The following is a 21,710-nucleotide window of genomic DNA, read 5'->3' on the forward strand; positions in this document are numbered from 1 at the left end:
TCATTTTCTTTCTTCTTGACTTTAAATTCGTCACATTGTTTTTATTGCATTGGAAATATGAATCTGAACTGTTGGTTATCTTTGTGCAACATGACACTGTAAATTGACTGTTAAAAAAAGATATATATATACACTTCTTTGTTTGCTTTGAGCTCTTCAACAAGCCATTTAAAATTTTTCCTAATGCTACTCTGCTGTAACTTGATGAACCAATATGTAATATTTAGCTTGTTTGGACTGACAATTATTTCTTCAACTTTTTTCATTGAAAAGCTTTTGTAGATGTGATCCTTTGTTTCAATGGTAGCTGTTGCTGCTAATGCTATCACTGGGACATTTTCTCCTCTGAGAGATCTTATTTCTCATAGTTTTCCATAAAATTGAACGATATTTTTTTGGTTTTTTCTTTTTATATTCACCTCTGCAAGAAAAGCAAAAGATATTGTATTATTTCACATGTGTGTCATTGTGTTTGTGATTTGGGAGGTTAAGGAATTGATTTTTTTACTGGAAGTTGAAAACCCTCTTTCCTTCACCACATGCTTTCAACTGGACACATATTTTATTGAATTAATTGTTCTAATTTTAAGATATGTGTTATTCTTTTTACATACTAGTGGGCGGACTAGTGGAAGCTAGAAGTCACTAGTCCGTGCGGATTAGTGCTAAAAAAGTTAATTTCGAACCCTATATATACATGTTAAATGTTCTACAACTGAATTAATTAGAAACTGTAAGTGAAAGTACATGTATTTATAAAATATTCTTACTAGGCTGAACTTTCTTAGGTGAAAGTAGTCTCTTGGCCCTATACTGCAGTGCTTCATGGGTCAAATGGCTGCTTAAACCCAGAGACTTTCCAACAGATGATGGTTGAGAGGAAGAAGTCTGCTTGACAGATGAATGTGTCTCCTTTTTCATATTGACTGCCTCTCTTCCCTCAGCAAAATGCAACATGTACTTTTGATATTTTTCCTTGTTGATGGTCTGGTCCTTATTCTCTTTAGTTTTATCCATGTTGTCTCCTTTTCCATTTTCATAACCAGCCACCCTGCATACCCAAGAGAATTTTCCAGTACCCACCGAAAAATCTGGCCTCTGTATGTCCCAAATTGAAGTTCATGTTGCCCCAATATCAACTTCATTACTGGTTACAACATGCCGTTGGCGAATTCTTCTTTAAGCAAGGGCTCTCACATATTCATCTGTTTTTGGCTTCCCCTAGTACCCCCTTGCCTTGTTCTCTCTAGCAAAAGAATCTGCTGCTGGTGTATCTGATAAATTAAGCTTGCCATTGGCATATCTGCGAAACTTTGGGGCCCTCATCGTACAAAATTTAATTCACTAAAATAATTCCCTTGATTAAATCAAAGTACTGAATCGAGGTGACGCATGGGGTTGAAATGACAGATGGAAGGAAATGAAAGGAGATTGGTGTATTGACTTTATGTAAAAGTTAAAAGCATTTAAACTCTTGAACAGTGGAAGAAATAGACTCCACATAAGGTATGCATACTCCACAAATTAAGCTCTTTCAAATGATGTCAAAGAATTTGTGACCTTAACAGTGATTTATAGCTTTAAATTGTTTTTTTTTTTTTGAACTCTCATGAGAGATTAAGTTTTCATATTTGGTGTGCAGACTTCACTGATCAAACTTTTTCAAATGACACCAAGGTCAATCACCTTGTGAGCATGATTGTGACCTTTATGCTAAATATATCTTTTCTGAATTTTGTTGTTGCTGGTCGCATAATGTTTCACATACACATCTTATTCTTTCATTTCTTTGTATCATTAATTTTTTGTTACCAGAAGTTAGGTTCTGGACACACAAACAAAAGTTTGTTCCAATGGAGAGAAATTTTGTAAATTGATATACTTAAATCTGGCAGAGAGAAAGCATTTTCTGATCAAACTGTAAGCTTGAAATCATGATTATCCATTACAGAGGTTCACTCTAAAAAAAGATTACAAGGACTAACAAGGCAACTTTCTTTTTTTGTTTCTTAATTTGAAAGGTGGTGTTGCAGAAAAACATATCATTTAAACTCGTGATACTTTGTAAGAAAATGAAGTCATAATTCAATTCATTCCAATGTTTATTGACTGTACTTAAAGATAACTATGTATAACATGGACTAGCATGGACTAGAAAAATTTGTTGGCAGTAAACATAATTGCTAGCATGTGCAACAGAAGTTTTTTAAAAAAAAAACATAAAAGGTATATAAAATAATGTAGCAGAAAACATTGTCAGTTCTGTATCAAAGAATCAGCAAAAATATATTTGTAAAATTAAACCGTTATGATCTGGATATTTTTATATCAATTTTATTTTGTGAATGTGGGGCAATATGTTGTTTTTAATTTTTGCGTTCCAATATTTTGCCAATGATCACTCCTTTGTTTACATTTTCTTACTGTTCAATGATTTTGAAGCAAATTGTATTATTGTGAGTGTAATGAAGTCACATAATTGCTAAAATGTATCAATAGCAGAAATATTCAGATTTACGATATTCAGTAAAACATTATCAAACCCTCTATAGTAATAGAGTATGGGCAAGGCAATTGAACATAAATGCTGTAGAAAGTAACACATTAATGGCACAGCACAGTATTAGTACTTACTAAGAAGTAATATCATTGGCTTTTATGTAAGTGTGAACATATCTCTGATTGGCAGGATTTTTGAAAATTGGCACAAAAAGCATAATAATATAAAACAAATACAATTCTAAGTTCTACACATCTACACTAAAAATGTCTAAATGTACAGATACAATTAGAAAAAAAAAAGAAAACGATAAAAATTACATACAAGTTAACAGAGTGTTTAAAACAATGTATTTATAAAATGTTTCTCAAAAGCTGCAATGCATTTGATTGATTTGCCAAAGTTTGAATTTAAACAAACCTATGTTTACAAGCACAAAGAAAAGATATACTAGTACAGAAGGTTGTAAAGAGAAACTTATAGAAATAGTAATATTTGTACATACATTCTAATGTTATCATTAACTTAACAAATGTGTAAAGTGATTAGATGGTGAAAACATTAGGTAACCTGTACACAAAATAAAATCAACCACATTTGAAACAGCTATGTATATGTTTATAAGTATCATCCAAACATTTGAACTTCCTTGTTAACTGCATTACAAGTTACAAATGAAAAGCAAGAATACAGAAATGTCAGGAAACTTCACAGGTATTTGGAAAGGAAAATCTATATGGACAGGACAGAGAGCACATTTATTTGGATTTGCCGACGGAGATGATCTTTTTCACTGTCGAGTCTTTCAATACAAAAGAGCACTGGAGTGGAAGTTTCTTTTCAATCTCGCTCTCCAAGTTTTCGAGAGTGCAATCTAATGCTTTGGACATCATTTCAAGAGGTACATCATAAGTTAGGTAGTCATCCTTTACATTCATGAGGAGGGAGATGTGTAGTTCTGCTTTATGAAATCCAATGACTGTTCCCTGAACCTTTACTACTGGCGGCTCACATTCCTGGAACAGAGAAAAATACTTAAAAATAATAGACTCAATGAGCATTATTTTATTTAAGAATTGCTTGTAATTTTTGAAAGCAGTACATTATATAATAAAATAATAGTATATTAATAGAAGGAGTGTCTTTTTATTGTTGGAATACATTAAACAGGGATAAAATAAACACAAAAAGTGCCAGTGATGTGACAATTTAGCTACATTTAACCACCCAACTCCCTCTTTAAAATGATAGGAATGAAAATAACTTAGCTGGAAGACTTAAATATTATAGGCGCGTTTGCTATAATAATATGGTTTTACTGTAAATAAATACCATTTTGTATTTTATGATTTATTACATAAATGCCTTTGAAACAAGTTTATGAATTAAAATTGGGAGTACAATCTTACTTCAAGAACACTCTTAGAAGTCGTTGAAACAGAGATCTCTTCATTGATGCTGGTTGTTGAGTCACGTTTTGTCCGCCGTCACGTTATGTCCGCCGTCACGAAATGTCCGCCTCTTTTTCGGAAAAATCGTCACGTTATGTCCGCCGTCACGAAATGTCCGCCACTTTTTCAGAAAAATCGTCACACTATGTCCGCCGTCACGAAATGTCCGCCTCTTTTTCAGAAAAATCGTCACACGATGTCCGCCGCTACAAAATGTCCGCCTTTCTTCTAAACAAATCGTAATATTATATTCCCTGCTACAAAATGCCTGCATTCTTTCTAAAACAAATCGTAATATTGTCCGCCAACAAGAAAAGTCGGCCTTTCTTCCGAAAAAAAAATCGTCGGATTACGTCCGCCGCCAAGAAATGTCCATCTATTCTCGGTAAACTCGTCACTGATCACATAATGTCCGCCGTTAAGAAATGTCCTTCAATATTTTTGATTGTAAATATCGTCTCGTAATGTCCGCCAACACGAAGAGTGCGCACTTTCTTTTTTAAGAATTGAGACGTTTTATATACATTTAATTTTTTAATAAACTTTATATCAAAATTATTTTAATCTTTTTCTAAGAAATGATGTTCTCAATTTTTTAGCCTTAGTCGTAAGTTCTTTTGTAAAACGGGCCCCAGGCCTTTGCCGACTTGAACATGTTGAACAAAACAATACAGAATTGTCGCTTTCTAAATTTTCAAATGATCACGTGTTTACTTCATCTAATGAGGGAACGCGTTGCGCGGTCTCACCTGGCCGCAGGTAGGTGTCTGTTTTTACTTTGACCCCTGCTGCGCCACATGACAGGTTGATAAGAAAAATGAAGACTATTGGGTAAGTATTAAACAAACAATACCAGCATATATGTTGTAAAATAATTAAAACAGATTGATGATGAATTTATATTGATTTTCTATTATCATCATCTAATTGTTTAATAAATAAAGTCCTTCCAGATTTCTTTTTAAGCAGAATGTTCTCAAAGCCGGCAATGCTATCTATTTATCATTCTTCATGTTTATCTTAACTAAATATCATTTCTTGAATTAAAAAACAACTTTTCACTTTTAACCAACTCGTATTTATATGTAAAGAATAACGTACATGTATATATGGCATAATGTTATCATTTAAATGTAAAAATAAAAATTTAATTAATACAAATTGGCTAAAATTGAAAAATAATTTTTCTAAGCGAAATAATACCTTACTTTTTTAAGTTACCTTTTCTTATAAACTTTGTTTTGATGCATCTGTTAGTTTATTCAATGCATACTCTTGTTTTTAGCATCCTTAGTTCGGGTTGGGGGGGGGTAATATTTTCTTCATGGTGGTTTAAAATTGTAACTTTTGGCTCCAAGAATGAAAGAAGAAGCAGTTCTGACATGGTTAATTGTTTATGAATTGAATCAGTAATATATTTTTAGAAAAAAAATACATGGGAAGAGAACGTAGAACGCATTTCAGAATTCCTGAAACTCAGGAATTGAATGCAATCTTATTGTATTTGAATTGAAGGTAAAAATTTTCCCATGCTGTAAAACAAAAGGTGTGAATCCCAGGTGTCTGTTGAAAAGGGCTTCATTGTTTTAGAATCACAGGTGTCATTAAATGTATTGTACACATCCTGTCTCTACCTGAAAGGGGGTATCTCGGTTGCGTTTGATGTAATTTTGACATGCCCCTCAATCAGTGCGATTTCTTTCATGGGTGTCCCACTTTTTTTAAATCTCAATTCCACCTATTCCCAGTTGCAAATAACAATAAATGTTTCTATAATAATTTAATTACAGTAATTACATCTTTGATTTACCTGTATTTTGTACATTTGATGACAGAAAATAGTTTTAGAAAAAATGATTTATGCGTGTTAATCAAATATAATTATGCATTACATATATAAAAAATGCATAATATATTTTAATTTTTGAAAACAAAGGCTTACAAAACCCTCTTATATCTTGAATTTTAAACGTAAAATGAGAAGATTTTTTTAAATGCATTAAATTAGCTGAATTTTAGCTAAATTAACGGGAAAAAATCATTTATCAGTAATTCAGTAAAAACTTGGAATGTTACCTTTAAATATTAGTAAAAAGTCTGATTTAGAATTTTTAAAAGCCAATTTTCCTTTAAGTTGGTCATTGATCAACTGTTGATACAGCAGTAGTAAATCTAGTAATATGTTTTAAGTTAATTATTCTTTTACTTTAAAATTCCACAGATTCCCACATAAAATGTTACCTTTTCCTACCCGATTTTCAGAAAGTGGGAATAGGTAAAACGAACCCTTCCATCTACTTTAATTAGCTAATTAACAATTTTGATTATTTCAAATTTATAATACATATATTTTTAATAAAGGTATAATTACTTGTATAAATACAAAACCTTTATTGCCAAGAGTTCGGTATCAAGATCCCTATCCCTGTCCTAGTAAACCCGATAACGACATAGATTTTAGTCTTCAATTTCTCTTAAATTTGTCAGTAACATTATGAGACTAGTGATTTTTACCAAATTATTTTATTTGATAAAAGACAAAGGTACAATACATAAGCCTCGTGATCAAAATGAAAGGAAGGGGTGGCTTAACTAACAAAAACGCATGGGGACTAAGCCCCGAATTTCAATGCCTATAACGCATGTTTGACTATTTTTAGAGTGCGACAAAACTGTGTCCAGAAAACAAAGTACACAACATCAAAAATACACACATTCACAGTTGTATGTTCAAACTTTACATGCCAGGATGACGGAAAATGTACATGTAGCTACAGACTATGAAACTTATACGATTGCAAGATACTATATTTAAAATCATAAAGTTTAAACTATCGTGAAAGACAGAATACAATGCAGGATAACTGAACGATGGAATATTACGATTTAGAAGTTAATTGGAAGAAGCCAGCCAATGTCCATATAATTTATTTCAGAATATAAAGATTGATTCACCATTACAAGAGAATTGACCAGCACGAGAAAACAGTTTCAAGCACGAAAAAGTGATGTATTTTTTTTTATACGCGTGTTTATTTTTCTTCAATTTTCTGTCCGTTTGCATGTCTATTCTCGATATAATACTTATAAGAAGGTTTAGATCGTTGCATTCCGATGTACATATGTGCTAATAGTCCTTCTCTGGGTTACATGTAATATTGTTTCGATTATTTGAGCTTAATATATTTGGATATGTACATGTACATTTGTTTTGAGTCAATGTTCCCCTTTGACACAGTAGAAGTTTAAAATACATTGTATTTCACTCTGCTGTCCTTTGGATGATTTCATTTAGGTTTATGATTTACAAATATTAATGGTATGATCATGCATTATATCCATTGAAATCTGATGTAAACATAAAGAATATATTTCCAGAGACTGTAGACATTACATTTTGTACCACTGATTATGTACAACGGGAAGTAAAATCGATGTCAATGTATTAATACATTTAGAGATAAAAAACTTGGAATATCAATGAGAGTGGTCCTCCTACTTCAACTCAGTAAAATAAACTTTAATGTGTTATAAATTTAACATTAATCGGAACGCGTTCGAACGGAGATCAACTACCTTTTTTTTCAATTTCTGTAGAGAAAAAAAAACAAGCCCGGCTCTATATAAGTCACATCCCTATTCATATTGAAGTCAACGTTTACATGAAGTTTTTCTCATATCCTTTGGAAGATAAATCAATTTTTTTTATTTTAAAATAATGCATTAATTAAATAACCTAAACATTAAAAAATATATATATTATCTATCTGCAGTACTCAAAAGATTGTAACTCAATCGGCAATCCTCGGCTGAATCCGCTACACTCCATTCATGCGAGGTACAAGCCATCCGAGGAAATACTTGTGACCTTTACTTGGAAAGGTTATTGCCCTTTGTTAACTCTCCTGTTAAAATGGCAGCATCCCGTTATTATTTCCAAAGTGTTCACTTTCAAACAGTCACAAATTTTAAAAACTAAAGGTAAATTATGTGTTTTACGGTGCGGTCTTTAGCGTTAGGGAGTTACCAATATGCGGCTTTTTATAGTTTGACACTGAAATAGGTATGAACAATTACAGGTGTTTTAGGAGTAGAGTATCAAAGAGTGCTTTTTTAAATGAAAGGTTAGTTTGACATTTATTTATATAATATAGATTTGATTGTACTACTTTGTGAATGTGCCTATTCAAAATACTCTGTAAAACAAAGTCGAAAAAACTTGCGGTACTTTACGCAAGGCAGGGGAGGGGGCGTCCTTAAACACATGTCATTCAACACCCTCGAGTACAACAATATATATAGACACGCACACACACTCACACACAATATTTGTTGAAAAATCTTTTGTATCCTCGTGAAAACGAACCCCCATTGCAAATGAGCTTGTGAAAAATTCATAAGTTTTATATTTTATGTACAGAGAAAATTCAAATTGACTTTCTTATGCATACTTAGTACCCATAGTTTATTAATGCAAGTGCACATTATGACGTCATTATTCTCCCCCATTCAAGATAATAAATCACATCAACAAAATTACTCGGTGCAATTTATTCCTTGATTTACTTATCCCGTCAATATGTAATACGTTTAATTTTTTTTAGGGAAAAAAAATTCCATCCGCGTACTGCCCACATTCGGCTATTGTTTTACCTTAGATGAGAGGGCAACTAGAAGAAACCTTTATCTGATTGAAGAAGCACAGGTGCCCGTAGACAGGACCCCCCCCCCCCCCTCCTGAATACAGGAGAAAACGTGAGTATACTAAAATCACTCAGAGAATGATTACATTTTATGATAATGATTTTCATTTTCAAAATATTTTTAAAAAGATATAAAGAAAAAAACTCACATGCATATAAAAAATAACTTGAATTAAAGGGTAATGAAATTTTCAACTTGTATTTAGCGTAAACGTTGCTATTCATTCAACGATTGGTGAGTTGCTGGTGGTAAGATCCTCTGTGCGCATTAATAACAATAGCCATATAAGGCAAACAAAGGCTTGTCTGTCAGTGTAGATGATAATGCTCATTTTTTACCAGCGAGTCGGTCACTAGTGAGCTCTAATTTTTTGCCGAAAAGTATCCGATATATTATTATTTTAGCACCCCCTCCTTTAGTCATCCTTTTTCTGTTGAAAATCATGAAAGTCTTTCAGAAAGGTCTGTAAACATTTATTAAAGGAAATGTTTTCAAAAGAAACAGGCTATAGCAATATCATGTTTACTGCCAATTTTATTTATAAATCCGAATCTACCCTATAAAATGTATAAACTTTGAATGAATCAACCTTAACCACGTGTCTTGAATTTAAATCACAATAACATTAGTAGAGGTGCAACAGATGTTTCCTACCTCCATCTCGAAAGAGTTCATTCGAGAAAACTACCGTTGACCCGTTTACGTTGAGCAATCGCAAAATCAAGTGTGATAATTTATTCTTGGTGAGTATTCTCTTATGTCTATCACCAATAGATTTTGTTAAATTATTACAAGTAAGTTTGGTTTCTTAGTAATAGACCAGTGTAGTCCTGTAATGCTAGAAAAATTAACTTGTTGCAGGCTAGCTAGGTTACTACGGAGGAAATGTCATCTCGAGAAAACTACCGTTGACCAAGGCAAAGTCGATGTCAACAAGGCATTTCGAGGGATGACATTTTTACGTTATCCTCGCTAACCTACAACATATTAGTGGGTCAGATAAGTCATGAGGACCTTTTGCTATCTGTTTTGTTCGTCGTCGTGCGTCATCTTTACTTTGCTTCTCAGCTTCAATTCTGCAAGAGTTGAAAATTATAACAGCCAAGTTTGGTTTATAAAACCTTTTGATGTTAATAATGGACCAGTGTAGTCCAGAGATGCTAGAAAATTAATTTGTTGCAGGTTAGCTAGGTTACTACGGAGGAAATGTCATCTCGAGAAAACTACCGTTGACCAAGGCAAAGTCGATGTCAACAAGGCATTTCGAGGGATGACATTTTTACGTTATCCTCGCTAACCTACAACATATTAGTGGGTCAGATAAGTTATGAGGACCTTTTGCTATCTGTTTGTGTTCGTCGTCGTGCGTCATCTTTTACATGGCTTCTCAGCTTCAACTCTTGAAGAGTGGAAAATTATTACTAGTACTGAAATGTCTGTTAATTATATCTTATGAATTCTTTCGTGGACTATACGTGATATCTCGGATAATACCAGATTAATTTCGAGAATTCTTTCTAATTTGTTCTCAGTGAGTAAGAGTCAACGAAGTGTGTAGCCCATTTGCCTTTTGTTATGTCTTAGTAATGTCGTATTTTTGCTGTTTTAGGCTAGTTTTAGTAATCAGCGTAATCTCCCTTTGGTGGAGGACCTTAGGAGCACCAGTCAATAGGACGATTAGACCAATATCGGATGAAAGATACCACATCATTTACGGTAACGTTAAATAAAACCACAAGACATATTCTGTTACAACGAAATTGATCGATTTCGTTTGTTTATTTGTTTGTCTGTCTGTCTGTTGTCAATTTTAACCTTTTACACAACTTTTGAACCATGAGAGATACAATCGTCGAAAACCAACGGGTGATCTCGTCTTTACTTATCACCCGCGGGCAAACACGACGAAAAATCGTCGTATGTAATTAAATATGCATGGCTCATTTGATTGGCTGCTTCACAGAGTCGCGATGCCAAACAACGAATCACAGTTCACGTTACGCATGCATGTTCGGTATTGCCAAAACATGTAAAGGCTAGCATTAATCTTCAAATATATATTTTAATTTATTTACTTTTTAAAATTCAAAACAATGCGCAAAAATTTATGTGTCATCTAAATATACAGTTTGTATACATAAGCTACACAGCCCACTCCGACGAACTGTTTGGTCAACCCTTGTACTAGTAGACTCAGTATCTCCATTTAACTGTTATCATGAAGATTTTATTATTTTTTCATCGCAGATATCATCTCAGGAACAAGGACTTTCAAAGAGAAAAGCAACAATGGAAGAAAAAATGCAGCAAGGATGATTCGTCGCTGGAGAAAGAAACACCATTTGTCTGTTGCCAATTGCCTCAACCCATTGACCGCGGCTCAAGAAAAAGGTATTTTGGTTGATGGTAAAATGGTTTTAAGGTTAAATGAAATTAGTTCCGCGGCAAAACAGGCATTCGAGGAAAGAAAGTGTGCGGGTTCACGAAAAATTCGACATTGTTTAAACATTACAATAAAGCTAGGCCGCCGTTCGAAAGAGGAAAATTAATCGGCACAAACACAACGCTTCTCTTACAAAATGAGGTTTTCCAGTGGGGTGTCGCATTGATAAATGTACAAAACATAGCTGCACCAAGAAAGACAGGTTATTTTCCCTAAGTCTTAACTCATCATTTTATTTTTCTCCACCTTCTTTATCTCCAATGGAGATAGGATAAACGATTCAAATAACGGGTATGCTCTATTGTTCTTTATCTGATTTTAATTACAATTCACATTCGTCTATATATACATGTATATGAACAGCCTGCTTGTAGAAAATCATTATGTGCATTAAAAAAAACATGATTTACTTTCATGTATAATAGCGAGCGCAGCGAGTGTCGCGAAGCGACGCTCGCGAAGCGAGCTCAAAGCTAAAGGGTAAGAACAGAGGAAATTCGGATTGAAATCTGTACATACGTCAGGCAAATTTCTCTGTGCAAAATTCCCAGAATTCCTGCACTACCCAATGTCCTTTGCGCAAATAAATCAAAAATAGTAAAAAAAAATAAAGGAACATTGTTTCTTACCGAAATCTTAACGAAATGATTTTGCCTTACCTTATTCAAAAAAATACCCCCATGCCACAACACCGGCCTTCACCTTGCCCTTCGGAAATGATACATATGACGTCACCGGAAACTTACGAATTTTGACGATATGCTAATCAAGTCATGTCGGTTGCTTCAGTGTAATAGATAAATAAATAAACAATAACGTAAAGCATAAAAAGCTTTCAGTTTGTAGAAATCTTTCAAAGAAACAAAAAATAACTCTGCAATGTTTTTCGACCAAAATTGTGCTAGGTCTATAGTTTAAACCAGACGCTCGGCCGTTTCCGTAAGCTCCGACGAGCTCCGTGACGTCGTGTGTCTCGTGCGACTTGATGTTTGAAGTGGCTGATCAATATTTCAAGTGTTTTGATGGTACAACTGCGCTCGCCTCAACGGTCACACCGTAAAACATATTATTTATAACATTTGAGAAGGAAAAAATAATTTAGAGTGTGCTGCAATATTAAATACGATTATCGTTTTATGAAATAATTCCACACATGTGAAATAACTTAGGAAAATACATGTAAAACTTAAAAAAAAAAGGAAGTATAGCCTTGCGTGCGCATTAAACTGAATTGTTGCATGCTCTTCAAAATCAGTCCTTCCTTTAAGAAAAACATCTTCAACCTTTTTTGAAATAAAAAATGAATTAATTATAAATTTAATCACACTGGTATTGATAAGTTTTAAAATATGTACTTATATATACAGATGTATCTCTTAACTTAATTGACTTCAAACCGCGTTTCTTCCCAAGTCATGTACAAGAACCGAGGAATAACGGAGAAAATTGAAGTACTTTTTAAAAATCTATTAGTTCTGGATTTATCGTAATACCGGTATAATATACGTCGGGAGCAACCTGAAATAAAAAAAAAGGAAACAAGGCAGGAGAAGGTGACACTTTAAATATGTAAATGATTCTCTTCATCTACCTGTAATAATATTGAAACCATGCACATGTAGCCCAGAAATTTAGACAAAATATATTCACAATGACAGATGTAGATGTGTCGGGCCTGGAAGAGATTTTGTCGTCACATAACGCCCATGGCACGCAGATTTTTTTTAATGTGAAAAATAGGTGAAGGAGTAGGCTGTATGTTTCACTTATAAAAAGGAAGGATTAGTCGTCAACTCGCCTCTCTTTAAAATATCCTAGTTGTTCGTTTGCCAATACCCCATGACGACCCATGGATAATGCCTAATTAAACACGTACAGTTTATTAATGAACTTAATGGGAAAAAAAATCACCGCAAAAATTAAAACATGAATTGAAAAAAGTTTCAAGATATTCTGGTGAAAGGGGCCAAAGATAGATCCACACCTCAATAGTGCAGACGACAGCGCCGCCTATAGAGAAATTCTGACCAATCAAATGCCGTTTTACTTGTTGGCGCGAACTATAAATAAATCCAAACGTCTATAACGAAAGTAGGAACGGCCTGATTACTAATGGATTTGAATTTAAGTAAAAAACAATTACTACACATTATCCTTGGATTAAATGGTTTTCACTTTGATGAAAGTCTCATCAACAACGAGAATTTGCGCGTGGATCAAAAGGACGCCATTTTAGCGACGACGCCATATTGTCGCCAAGAATCTCAGTTCCATAGGTATTGAAAATGACATATAGTTTTCAATAGATTTCTTTTATTTTTCATATACATACGTGTTACCTATAGGGAGAGCTTCGCTCGCGAGCGGCCCTTCTATAATCTCCGCCCTCTGTTAAAATTGATTTCAAAGCAAACACGGCGTAATATTTACTAAACCTCCGAAATACGGGTATAATTTAACCAACTAGGCCTTAAACAATAAGTTGAATAACAATCAATCGATCTAAATCATTTAATTATACGAACAATGAAGAGAAACAAAAGACCAAATAAAGAAACGAATCTTTAACTTAATATAAACGCGTGTTTGTATTAAAATTACGCCAATATATTGATGAATAATGGAGAAAAGTTACTGCATTGAAAATATGACCGAATTATGGCGTTATCAGCACCTTTATGGCGTCAAGTCACGTGATCCAAACACGGCGGCTCCCATAAATAAGGTTAGGGATTAGAGTTTATGATGGTAAGGCCCCTTTCCCCTGAACAAGCTTCCAGTTGGAGCTACAGTGTACCATTCTCGCCAAACACATAACATTATGGAAAATAGGGTACGACCAGTCTGTTTATATCCATTTGAAGTTAAATCAATTTAAATTTTAAACCTTTTTTTTGGGGGGGGGGGTAATTATTAATTCTATTTATACCCTCTTCGTAGAACAGTACATATATCGCTACAATGCCCATCTTTAGTTCGCTTTATATAATTATGTACAAAGAACCGTACATGGTCATGCATAAGAAATGTATTCCCTGGTCACTTAAAAAGGTTTGTTATTTGGTTAGGTGTTCTCCACACTTATTATCTTTTAAAGACACATTACTGAGGGCTTTGTTTATCATATCTCCAAACACGGGAATTTTTGAGACTGAATTAGATTGCAAACTTTCTTTGAAACATTGTGATTAATTTATAGATATAAAGAATTTAGGATTCAGTTTCTGCGTCATCAATTACACATTCCTGTATGGAGCGGTAATGTATGGTGTCCGGATAGGGCCATTTGCGTTAGCGCGACATCGCATTCAGATAAACGACCGTCGCGATAATACACAACACGCTGTCGCGCTAACAACTTGCTAACGCGCCGTCGCGCCAACACAACTTTGCACAACGCGCCGTCGCGCTAACACACAACACACCGTCGCACTAACACAACATTGCACAATGCGCCGTCGCGCTAACACACAACGCGCCGTCACCCTTACGCTTACAGCGCATTGTGCAAAGTTGTGTTGTTAGCGCGACGGCGCGTTGTGTGTTTGCGCGATAGCGCGTTGTGCAAAGTTGCGTTAGCGCGATGGCGTGTTGTGTGTTATCGCGACGGTGCGTTTATCTGAATGCGATGTTGTGCTAATGCAAATGGCCCTATCAGGACACCATAGTAATGAGAATCAATCGTCTTATTGATGTGAGATGTAAGGTTGATAAGCGCGCAACATTTTAATGAGGAGTAGCGATAATGATTAGATAGTTTAGCAGTATTATTGAACTCCCAGCGTACTTCATGATGAGGATATTTAGGCGTAATTTATAACCAAATTACCCATTTATTATCAACACGGTAATTGGTTTCAAAACCCAATTAGTATAACTTCCGAAAGATTTTTTTAAAAATCATACATAATAAATATTTTTATATAAGATAACTGCATTTTAATTATAAGGTGACAAAAAGAGATTATCATTATTTAATTACATAATATGCCTCGAGTTTGTTATAACTGTAATTTTGTAATTTTATTTCATAGCCACCATGAGAGCTGCCATATTCGGCTCATCCTACGTGAAGGTAGCTTCAAGCTTTACAGACTTTGTCCTGCCATTTGAAGTCGGGTGGTTTTGAGTTGGTGGGATGACAGCTTCTCAACCCTTTCCAACTGGGTACCGATAAAGTGCGAAACGAAATAGAAACGAAGCGAAACATTGTTTTTTAAATCAAGGTATACCTGTATACATCAAGTTATAAGATGTGATGTGTAACTGTATATGGTCTATTTTTACTTCATATGAAATTCATATAGTAAGCTTGTTTACACAGGCAATTGTTTCGTATAAGGGGTATCCTACTTGTTTTTAACACTACAATGAAGCGCATTGAAGTGGTAAAATTTTCCGTTTGGATGAAACGTTTTGAGCTATCTTTAGACACGCCCATTTCTTTAGAAAGGCAATATCGGTCAAATGAATTCAATCGAATACCTGTAGAACAGGTATTCCATAAATATAATAGCCAATCAAATTGACGGTCTACATAAACACCGAGTAAGCACGTGTTCGATTGATACATGTGTTATGCTAACTCCAATAAACATGATAAAATCATAATTATGTACATATTCGTTTCAATGCGTGTTTTACAGAAGCGGGGATTCTATATATAGCTCACCTGAGATTTAAAAATCTTCATTTAAGTGTAACCCATGTTGCTTGTTGCGGAAAGTGGGGTGTCCTAAAACATTACGACGAATATTACTTACTCTTCTCTAAAGAAATGGGCGTGTCGTTATGTTATAATTGACGTTCAAAACATGACTCAGAATGTTTCATCAAAATGGAAAATTCTACCACTTCAATGCGCTTCATTGTAGGTACCTAACTCAAGTTCAGGCACCCTCGCTTCAAATTCATATTTTGTTAATAAATCAATAATTGACATACATTAAATTGACATCGTTCGTTTTGAGAGAATATTTCCTTGTCAATTAAATCCTTTTAGACGTCTTTTGTCGAGCCTCTTTATTGCAAACTACTCATTTCTCCCTCGAAAAATACCCCGATACAAAATAAGGCCGTATGAACGTAGATGGGATACACACTGCGGTTAGAGTTACATGTATAAGTGAACGATAAAACCACCCAGACACCTCGCATTGAAATACTCGTAAGTCTCTGTAAAACTTCAGTTTTGATAGATATGTTGCATCATGGGCGTCGCAAGCAAATTGACAGGGGGGGGGGGGGCTTAACCAACCAGAAAGGAAAACCCCAATTTTCAATACCTGTCTAATATATATCTTTGCAAAAAAGTGGGGGGGGGCTAAACCTCCCTTCGTTTATGTCATACTTAATTTTGTTAATATAACACTAAATAATTACCACTTAATTACCTCGATAAAAAATAGGACCGTGTGTACGTAGGAAGGATACACAAGATTCCGGTTGGAGTTACCTGTATAATTGAACTATAAAACCAGACATCTCGGAATGAAATACTAAATACTCGGAAATCTCTGGTTTATCCTATGTTTTAAGACATTCGCTACATACAACAGTACAGTGACTTTATTTCGACCCGTACATAAACGAGCCTTTACATGTAACATATCAGTTTTGATAGATATCTTGTATCTATATAAATAAGGGCTGGAAATAACTGTAAGACATAAAAATTTGAAAATAGTTCACATATTGAAATTTTACATGCATATAGTACGTACGTTCGTGCATATTTGCAGCTGGCAAGCATGTAAATACATCATTAGACTGACAAGGGAGCATAATTTTTCGTTAATCAAATTTTATATTAACAAGTGCAAGAACTACATATGAATTTTATTTGAAGTAAAAAAAGTCCACAAGCAGTTACATATATATAAATATATACATGATTTACCTTGATTTGGGGGAAAAACACAGATTTCAAAAGTTTGTTTCGTTTCGTTTTGGCAGGTTTCGTTTTGATTATGTTTCGTTTCGTCTTGATTTCGTTTCGGTAGATTTTGTTTCGTTTCAGTAGATTTTGTTTCGTTTCGCACTTTACAGGTACCCTGTCCAAATATCATCTCCAAGATGTTGAGGTACAACACGGACATCGTTGTAGTGTGCTTAGGGGGAAACGACATTTCCAGTGGAGCCGAGGCGTCTACAGTCATTGACTGTCTGACAAGCCTTTTCGACCAAATTAAAGTCTTGAATCCCAGCTGCAGACAACCAGAGATTTTCTTCACAGATATTGTTTCCAGAGGAAAATTTCGATTTCCTCTGCAGCGTGAGGAGGTTGATGCAAGGCGTAGGACTGTTAACAATAAGATGAAGACAATCCTTGGCAGAACCTACATCAGAATAGATGTCAAATTTCCCAGACATTACCTTTCCGATGAGACCTACTTCAACGGGGCGGGAAGAGTCCTCTTCTTGCTTTCAATAAGCAAGACCATCAAGAGTCGCTCCTAGAAGTTGACAATAAACGGCCCTTGTAAGGGCCATTCAAAGATACCTATGAATACAGACGTAGAAACGTCGCACTTGACGTATATGCCCATTTATTTTACCGAACTTACCGGTAAATGAAAAAGAAATACGTAATACCTATAAATATACACATATAATATGTAATACACAATTACTAAAAAGTTCTTTTTTATAATTCCCGGATATTTCGGCTCAAGTGATATTTGCTCGAACTTTTATTTAAACTCGTCATATCTCGTCATATCTACACAAAACATTTTAGTAAGAATTTAAAACAAGAAACATTTTGATTTAAGCGGCAAACCACAATGTTCCTGTTATGAGGCAACAAACTGAAATTACTTTATCTGTTATTAATAGAATATATATCATAAAAATCTATAAATATGCCACATTAAAACAGTGCATGCAATATTGCAGGCGCGTATTTTATTTGAACAACCGATTTTTTTTCATACATAAATTTTATAAGTAGCCTATCACGAGCTAATTACCGGTACTTGTGTTAAAACACAACAAATATTCGGAATCTCACTCACTCTAGCATATCCCAAAGGAGGTGTAACCACCCCCCATCCCATCCAGATTTGCTAAATTGCATTTACTTTTATTTAAGAAAAGTATAAAACGTGCTTTATCCTTGTCTGCTGCAGCAAAAATTTCGTATTTGTGAGAAATTAAAGTTATACATATAATGAAAATCCTTAGAAAATGTATACATGTACAATCTGTACCTATATGTACATGCTAATACTCTCTCCGCTTCAAATTTCGTCAATCAGGATTCGATCAGAATTCTTACCCGATTATTTATTTTATTTTAATTGCATTTTTACAACATGCCATTAAATTCTCAAATACCGTAAACAATCAAGAGGAATTAAACAAATCTCCATCAATTGATCGAAACAATGTAGTTCAATGAAATCATTTGTAGCAAATTAGATAAGACAAACCGTTATCATTAATAAACACTATTTTCAATCTTTGACGGACATTTTGTTGGGGCAGACAAAACGAGAAGACAATTTTGGATGATCGTCGGACACTTCGTGACGGCAGAAATAGTGTGACGATTTTTTTCTTTTGGCGGGGGGGGGGGGGGGGGGGGGGGGGGCGGACATTTCTTGGCGACGGACATAATATTACTATTTTTTGGGGAGAAAGGCGGACATTTTGTAGCGGCGGACATAGTGTGACGATTTATCCGAAAAAGAGGCGGACATTTCGTGATGGCGGACATAACGTGATGATTTTTCCGAAAAAGAGGCGGACATTTCGTGACGGCGGACATAACGTGACGATTTTTCCGAAAAAGAGGCGGACATTTCGTGACGGCGGACATAACGTGACGGCGGACAAAACGTGACTCAACACTGGTCACAACAACATTGGTTATTGACAAGTATTTCCCAACAATGGATGAGTCACTCAAGTCCCTCCACAGGGAAACTTTAATACTGTCAGTGTCGTATTTGAGAGACATCCATTCCCTTCACCTTCACGGTTTTGGTCATATCCTCCTTAAATGAGAAAAATCAAATTAGGACATAAGAATACGCTAATTTAAAAAGCACGGTAGTTGACAATATAATATTACAATTTGTTTAATTAAGGATGTGTATAATGTTTCTCGCTGTCTGTTTCAATATTAAAATTTACCCATCTTAAAACCATGGGTTTTTTTTCTTTTGACAATTTATGTACCATTTCTGAACATGTAACTCTAAGCTAATTCACATGAATCTATTGTGACAGATATTGCATCATCAGAAATCTCTTCATCTGGCTCATTTTCAGGCAATTCTTCTTAAGTGTTCTGTTTGATTATTTCGTTGTGATACTTTACATGAAACCAAGAGACAAAATCTGCAAGACAGATTCCTTCAAGAGCTTTTAGGCGTTGTTTATACAGTTTTGTGATATTGCCAGCTTCAATATCTGTACTGCTTTCTTTCAGTTCTTCTAAAACATGTCTAGGTTTCAATAATACAACGCGTTCATCTATCGGAGCAGTACTAATAAAAGTCACAGACCTTGATGTATGGCGCAATGGCATTTGAAGTACTAGATATACTGCTTCTTGAGCACCTATCTCAACGTGAGAAAGAAACTTGTTTCCTATACGCCTCACTTGTTGGCGACTTTCGGAGTCATTCTGTCTTGCTTCTTCACAGGCATGTCGCAGCAGGTTGGACATTCCTCTCTGACCTTTAGAAATGTAGGACACTATGTGAGTAGCACACGCATATGCATCTAAAATGAACTGAATGTCCATATTTGCTTGCCAATTCTGAAGAAGAACAGTATTGTAATCATTAATTCTCACTTCATTTGGTTTTCGCTTCAAGAAAACTTTTTAGGTCACCTGAATAAACTCAGGTGACCTATTGCTATCCGTTTTCGTCCGTCGTCGTGCGTCGTTCGTCGTGCGTTAACATTTGAACATTTTCAGCTTCTTCTCTGAAACCACTGAACCAATTTCAACCAAATTTAGCATAAAGCTTCTATGGGTAAAGGGGAACAAAAATTGTGAATTTCATTGTCCCTGCCCCCCTGGGGCCTGGGGGGTGGGGCCAAAACCACTAAAATTAGTGCAATCTTTGAAAATCTTCTTCTTAACTCCTGGACATCAAGCAGTCAAACTGTTTGCATGATTGTAATCAGCATTTAGTCCTCTACCAAACTTGTGAAATTCATGGCCCTGGGGTCAGGGGTTCTAGTACTAGGGCGGGGCTAAATAAGTATATAGTGAAAATGCATTATTTCTTTGAAAATTTTCTTCTCTACTCCTGGGTATTACATAAACCAAATAAGTACATAGTTATGATGAGCAAGAGTGCTTCTACCAAAATTGTGAATTTTATGGCCCCAGGGTCAGGGGTTCTTGTGTTAGGGCGGGGCTCTATTGGATATATATAGTGAAAACACATGATTTTTTTGAAAATCTTCTTCTCTGCATCTGGATATTAAATATACTAACTAAGTATATAGTTTTGATAAGCAAGAGAGCCTCTACCATAATTATGAATTTTTTTGCCCCAGGGTCAAGGGTCCTGGTGTTGGGGGGAGGGGGGGGCTCTATTGATTATATAGTGAAAATACATGAATACTTTGAAAATCTTCTTCTCTGCTCCTAGGTATAAAATAGATTAACTAATTGCATATTGATTATATAGTGAAAATACATGAATACTTTGAAAATCTTCTTCTCTGCTCCTAGGTATAAAATAGATTAACTAATTGCATAATTATGATGAGCAAGAGTGCCTCAACCATAATTGTGAATTTTATGGCCCCAGGTCCAAGGGTTCTTGTGTTAGGGAGGGGGGGGGGCTTTATTGATTATATAGTGAAAATACACAAATTATTTGAAAATCTTCTTCTTTGCTCCTAGGTATTAAATAAACTAACTAAGTGCATAGTTACGATGAGCAAGAGTGCCTCAACCAAAATTGTGAATTTTATGGCCCCAGGGTCTGGGGTTCTGGTCTAAGGGTGGGGCTCTATAGATTGTATAGTAAAAATACATGAATTCTTTGAAAATCTACTAATCAGCTCCAAGGTATTAAATAAACTGACTTAGTGCATAATTATGATGAGCAAGAGTTTTTTTTTACCAAAATTGTGAATTCTATGGTCCATGGGTCAAGGGTTCTGGTGCTGGGGGAGGGGGGGGGGGCTCTATTGATTATATCTTGAAAATACATGAATTCTTTGAAAATCTTCTACTCTGCTCCTAGGAATTAAATAAACTAAGTACATAGTTATGATGAACACGAATGCCTCTTTTAAAACTATGAATTTTATGGCCCCATGGTCAGGGGTTCTGGTGTTAGGGGGGCGGGGCTCTAATGATTATATAGTGAAAATACATTAAATATTTGAAAGTTTTCTTCTCTGTCTCTGGGTATAAAGCTGATGAACTACCTTTATAGTTATTATCAGCAAGGGCCCTAATCTTGCAGACTTGTGAATTTCAAGGCCCCAGGGTCAGCCGGTCTGGGTTGGGATGGGGGCTCTACTTATATACTGAAAATGAATTTATTGTTTGAAATCTGCTCTTTTGTATTTATAAACCATTTATTAATTGATTTTAAGGGTGCCTTTTTAAAATTTGTGCAATGTGTGGACC

General features: G+C 34.9%; 1 pseudogene; it reads right to left on the minus strand.

Annotated features, from left to right (window-relative positions):
* Nucleotides 1-726: 726 nt before the first annotated feature.
* LOC134257021 (uncharacterized) lies at nucleotides 727-1,326 on the minus strand (annotated as a pseudogene).
* Between the last annotated feature and the right edge of the window lie 20,384 nt (nucleotides 1,327-21,710).

The sequence above is a fragment of the Saccostrea cucullata genome, unplaced genomic scaffold (genome assembly GCF_032062105.1).
Source record: "Saccostrea cucullata isolate Sc308-1 unplaced genomic scaffold, CSIRO_AGI_Scuc_v1 ctg1454, whole genome shotgun sequence".
NCBI classification, from domain to species: Eukaryota; Metazoa; Mollusca; class Bivalvia; order Ostreida; family Ostreidae; genus Saccostrea; species Saccostrea cuccullata.